Source organism: Euwallacea similis, chromosome 10 (genome assembly GCF_039881205.1).
Source record: "Euwallacea similis isolate ESF13 chromosome 10, ESF131.1, whole genome shotgun sequence".
In the NCBI taxonomy this organism is placed as follows: Eukaryota; Metazoa; Arthropoda; class Insecta; order Coleoptera; family Curculionidae; genus Euwallacea; species Euwallacea similis.
In genome coordinates, this window is record NC_089618.1 from 4,648,284 (window position 1) to 4,654,413 (window position 6,130).

At 42.4% G+C, this 6,130-nt stretch overlaps 1 non-coding gene across 1 annotated transcript; it reads left to right on the forward strand.

Moving 5' to 3' along the window:
- Positions 1-5,062: 5,062 nt before the first annotated feature.
- Positions 5,063-5,144, forward strand: TRNAS-AGA (transfer RNA serine (anticodon AGA)). Its single transcript has one exon. It is a non-coding gene; the product is annotated as a tRNA-Ser (tRNA).
- The last annotated feature ends 986 nt before the right edge of the window (positions 5,145-6,130 follow it).

A 6,130-nucleotide genomic window follows, 5' to 3' on the forward strand; every position in this document is an offset into this window, starting at 1 on the left:
GCGCACGTTATTTTGACGTCCTGGGGACGTCAAAATGACGTGTGCGTAACTGGACATTTCTGAAGGGCGAACTACTGCAAACATTTTAGAACATAACTCCAAAAATTCAATTTTTGAGACTAAAAAAAACTCCACTTCGATGACATCGTTGTGACCTGAGCAAACACAACTCTTCAACTTATAATGTCGTCCAGTCTACGTTATTTCGATGCCACTTCGGAAGAACGGTCCATTTCCCAAAATTACGAATAGCCAGTCTGAAAGCAGATTCTTGAATGGAACTAATAGGACAATCTCCAGCAATGACGTTTAAGTGAGGTTATCTCAACGACAATACACGAGTTGTTTCATTAAGTCACATTGCCCTTATTCAAGCGAAATTTTTTAATCTCCAGCTTCGAGAATTACATCCCTGAAGTCACACTCCGGAAGCTCACCCCTAGCAACTAACGTCAAAATGACGTCGCGATTTGTCTACCCGTCAAGGTTGGTTGTTTCTACGTCACGCTCTGATACTCCTCCTGAATTTTTTAATGTGACCTTATCGCTATGTCAAAGTCCTTCCCCAGGGAGTTTCCAATGCGAATTCAGGAGTTCGTGAAGTGAATTTTGCTCAGGAATAACAGAAGAAACATTCTCAAACATTGACGTCAATGTGACGTAGCAAAACGGCATTTCAATATACGACATTGGTAAGCTCTGGAAACGTTGTTCTCCACTCCTCATCCACAATGTTCAGTGTCTCGGGGAATGGCGTCAAAATGGCGCGAGTTTACTGACATTGGAAACAAGTTGACGTTCTAAATAGGTCATTTTGACATGATTAATTCAGGTTATGACTAGGTGGAAAATCTCTCTGAAAACTACAATATTTCGCATTAATTCTGCCATGAAATTTCAAATCGGATTCACCCTCTATCGCCTACGGCAAACGAGTATCGCTCCGCTCATACCGGAGGGGCGCTCGGGGGTAAAACTATATGTTTAATTTAAAGCTAGTTTTACCCTCGTAACGACTGCCAATCGACTACACCGGACCGAATCCAAACTAACGAAAAAAAGGGAGGTTTATTAATGACCGCCCCCATCGAGAGCCGGTGTTTTTGGCTCGCCGCATTAACGAATCAATTTTGCATGATCTGGAAAAATACTGAATAAATCAGACTGCGGACAATCCATTAAGGGCGGTTTGGGGGCTTAATAAAAAGGCGAAAGTTGTATCGTCTTTCCTGGCAATAAAATTATGATAAGTTGCTGAAATATCGCGTCGAGGAAACAGGAATTTAAAGTCGGACGACGTCGTCGTCACGTCGAAATATGCAAATTTCATTAGCGGACCTGGTTTAGGGGGTGAAAAATTCAGTTCCGGAACTGTTTTGCTTTTCCTCATTGTCCTTCTATTTTTGGGCTTTCTTTGGGGCTGCAAAGAATAAGAGCAAGGAAAAATGCTTCCTTGCTGCCCCCCCGTGGGTGTTTTCTTATTTATTTTAATTGCGCGACATTTGTTGCTCCCTTAATTGTCATCACTGCGTCGGGTGCTTTTTTTACGGTTATTGTTCCTGTATACAAATGTTTCGCTCAGCGACATACTTTTATGACCTGGCCCTTCGTGACTGGCATTTTGATATGCAAATGCTACAGCCGAAACCCTTTAACTTGACAATTTTTCCGCGATAAATCGAGAAGCACTAATACGGTTAGAGGCAAAGCCTCCGAATTGCAGCGAATCTCTTTGCATCAATTATTGCTAATGACGGCTCGCGATCTCTAAAAGAATCGCGCCCTTTGCAATTACCGCGCGGCAAAGGCTGGTAATTAGCCTTGAGCAGGAGCGGTCTTGGAATTTTCAACGTTTTGTCAAAAGTGGCGACGACAGATGACAAGACAACCTTCAGTGTAGATTAGACCATTTGGGAAAGACTTAACCTTATTCTGTCACGTCTTGCTTGCATGTGTCTCCGGTGACATGTGTCAGCGTCACGGCAAAATGTCTAAGTCAAAAGTTGAAAATTTGGAAATTATTTTGGAATTTGACGAAAATTATACTACGTCAAAGACATTTATTGTTGCATCTATTTTGGACAGTTATCTCTTAAACTCTACAAGTAGAAGGAAATGACCCGCACGTCAGTGATGTTCCTAGCGAACTAGAATATCTTCATAAATATTAAAAAATATTCAACTGTTAAATGATGTACAAGTGGCGATGCCAGTTTTTTCATTCTTGATTGTTTTAAGCATAGTTTTTGAGCAATGGGCAGGCTTAAATATCTGCAAATCGAAGGGGATGACACCTACGCCAATGATTTTCGTGCTATAGATAAAGTATGCATATAAGTGTTTATTAAAAAATATTGAGCTGCTTTGTGGTGCTCCAGAGTGGTACCAATTTTTTTTCCTTGGCTGTCTTAAGTAGAACTTCCTTGACCACGCTGAAAAGACAACCCCCTCGAGAATTTAGTGTCAAAAGTCAGCCGATTCGGTTCTGTCCATCGGCAAGCAAATATCTGTTTTCCCTGTTGAAAAACGACATCCGCCCACCCTTTTTTCCTCAAAGACACTTAAAAGGGTTGCACCTCCTTAAGTTTTCCGCGCGGAACTTTCGGAAAAGAGTTTAAGGGAGAATTAGAGCCGCAATTAGGGGCATTTTTCCGAATTCTCGCGGTCATTAGACTTTTGTTTTTATGGGCCATTTGGTCCCGCGAAACGTAATTAAGGCGTTTTTTCATCAATTGTTCTTTTCTCCGCGTACGCGCCACCCTCACCCCCGCCGCCACCGCGGTGGTCACGTGTTAAAGGGCCATAAAGCTTTTGTTTCGAAAAGTGCTTTCGTTCAATTACGGAGTCACGTGACTCCCTTTAACGAACCATCGATGGGTCATCGATGACGACGATGATGCCGATGGTCAAACCGAACGAAACTTTTTAATAAGCTGAAGAGGTTTCGGGGGAGCGGCCATATTAATGGAGTGTTTGCTCTGTTCCCGATGACTTGGATGGGTGTTGAGCATGATATCAGTTATTTCAGATGCCTCAATTTTTCCGATATCTAATCAGAAAGCCTTCCTAAAGATCATACATGATACATGAACAAAACAAACATGAGCTACAAAGCCGATTAGTGCATCAGATTACCTGTGTAAAGGGCGTGGCACCGACTCACCTGGCGACTGAGGCTCCGCCTATCGGCCGGTTTATCGTTTAGCAACCTGTTCTGAAAAAAACTCTCCTGTAAAGCAGCGATTCAAGATGGCTGACAAGACGCTGACTGACGCCAGTGGTCGGGGAAGTTTGTTTTTTCGCTTGTTTCCATTCGGACTATTCCGACGGAATTGGCCTTGCAAGGCTGTGTATGATGTTTAATAGGCGCGGACGGAATAATGTAATCCGGAGGTTAACGAGACGATTTGCATGTCTGACACGCTGTTAAGCCCGTCTTTGACAACGGCTGTTTTGCACCCGGTAATTAGCCTAATTAAGGGAGCGTAGGCTCGCCTTTAGATAAGTCCATAATGCTCAGTAGTAATGGCATTAATTTACGCGGTTGCGGAATTTGTTCCACATACACAACGATGTCCGACTTAGTTAAAAGGAAGGAAAGAACGCACGTTTGAGCATCTGAAGCTGTGAACCCATCGGGGGCTGATTCTCCTATTAGAAGGACGGAGGGATACTAAAGTCATGCCAAACTTAGAAATCCCCCATTAGTGGAAACCCTCAGTTTCGCCATCATTTTCAGGAATTTCTGAAAGTGATGGGAAATGGAAAGTTCCTGTGTTAATTTACCGTCAGAAATTCAGTGGTCCTTAAGAGATAACTATAGCAACTTTTAAAGGTGAATTCAGGTTAATTCAGGTTCGCCCCTCTCCTCCTGAAGTAATGCTGTGCAGCGGTCCTGGAGAGGGATCTAAGTTGAATAGAGAAGAAGAGATTCTAGTGAGTATTCGGCTATAGCCTGTATGCGAGTCCCGCACTACCGGACCAATCAAGATTGAACCATCAACGGTCTGGTGTGCGTAAATGCATTTCCCCAACCTCTATATAAAAAAAAAAGTTAGCGCCTCTTGCTATTCCTGCCTCATTTTCTTCCTGCGCTTCTATTCTCACTCCTCTTTAGAGTGTCTGTTTGTGGCGTTGCAATTCGCAAACAATTTTACAAAAAAAATAGGTTTGCGCTCAATGTTATCGGTATCAAGTTGAAGTTGCTTCAGTAGGTGCATTCAAGAAATTCTCAACGATCGAGCGCTGCAACACTCGACACTTAAACTCACGAGCTGCTCATCGCCTGACAATTTGATTTTGATGCTCCTTTCTAAATGCGCCCTCTACCTTCGATGGCAAAGACACTTTCGTCCCTAAAACAATTGTCTCTCTTCAACTTTCTTCTCCTAAAAATAAGTACCAAACAACCGACATCACATGACGCCTCCATCAGGGACCGTTTGCCCTATGTGATGGCCGAAAAACAGAATTTACATTTTTGCAATTCAAAGATTAGCGAAACTAAAAGAAAAAATCATTCCCTCTCGCTGGTAACGAACGGCTGGAACATGGAAATGTTAATCTAAGGTCCAGGCGCTGGATGGCCGGTCTAATCCCGTGAACAGGGTTGTAAAGTGGATAATATTAATTTTAACAAGGGCCCGGACTGGCCAGGATGCGGTCAGGACTTTATGAATAATAATTATCCTTGCTTAACAAGGTTACGGACGCCGAGGGCCAGCGGTTGTTCTGCGTGAGAGTTGCGGAAGTTGATTAACTCCGGAGAAGTTTCTTGTTTTGTTCCCATGCAAATGAAAGTTTTTTTTTAATTGAAACTGCGGTAACGTTCGTTGAAACTGAAGCAACGTTCATTGAAACTGAAGCGACGCTCAATGAAGCTGTGGAAGTGTTCTTTGAAATGGCGTCAATGTTCGTAGAAGCGGCGGTGATGTTCATTGAAACCGCGATATTGTTCATTGAAGCGGCGGTAATGTTCTATGAAATGGAGGTAACGTTCGTTGAAATCGCGGTAATGGTCATTAAAGCTGCGCAAATGTTTTTACTTTCGCGTAACGCATGGGCAGTCGTGGCCGAGCGGTTAAGGCATCTGACTAGAAATCGGAATCCCTCAGAGTGCGTAGGTTCAGATCCTACCGACGGCGTAAGTTTTTTCCTTTTTGCAGGAATTCCTCAACTACCGTTAATTTAATTTCCCCTGGAAAAATTAACAAATAAATGTCTCGTAATATCCGTCGAGACGTGTCCTCTATACTGGAAACGACGCTCATAAAAGCCGAACGAAATTACCCGACGACGCGAGACATTGCTCATTTGAATGCGTCAAAACCGCTGATATGACATTCTTAAGACGTCGTAAAACGCTATATTTACGAAATTGTTATTTCGTGTGCCAAATAATTGATCATTGTCCCCATTACAACTAAATGGGAACAAAAAAAAATTATCATCAGCTCTCGTCACCTCAGATAAACGTTTTTTTGGGGACTTTTTAGGGGTCCTTAAGCTGGTTTTATCGGACCGAAATCTGAAATTTTATCAACGATACCTTTGAGCCGGGGCCGCCATTGGCGCCAACCGGGCCCTCATTAGATGCATAAAAATGTGGAAGAGTTGTTCTTCAGGACCAAATGTCGTTTTCGCTTCGTGAAGATGGACACCAGACGACGTGCTTGTTTTCGGTAATTGGGCCCTAATGAACGGCCTATATACTGTTTATATATACCGGTTTCTATATCTCCTATATTATTAGGTAGATATATCTTTACTGCCCAATTAACATCGGGGCTTATGATATGTAGCCAGGTAGTACCGCTAATTACGCACAAGCGAGCGTTTCAATATATTTCAGTCAGCAATTAAGTTACAACTTCAAAGTCTTTGGAAATAAATACATTTTCGCCTGTGAAGTCTCCGCCATAATTTATCAAAAGAGAAGCCAAAGTTGTTCCAGGGATCGAAATATCGCATAAAAGCGAACTTTCAATAGTTCCGAAGGTTTTGATAGAGTGTCGGTTTAACTTAATTTAACCAAAATTTGACTTAATTTAATCATATAGGAAAAAGTGACATTGACAGTGATGTAGTTGACTGTTTTACAAGTCTCAAAAAATAATACGCCAGAGCAAAA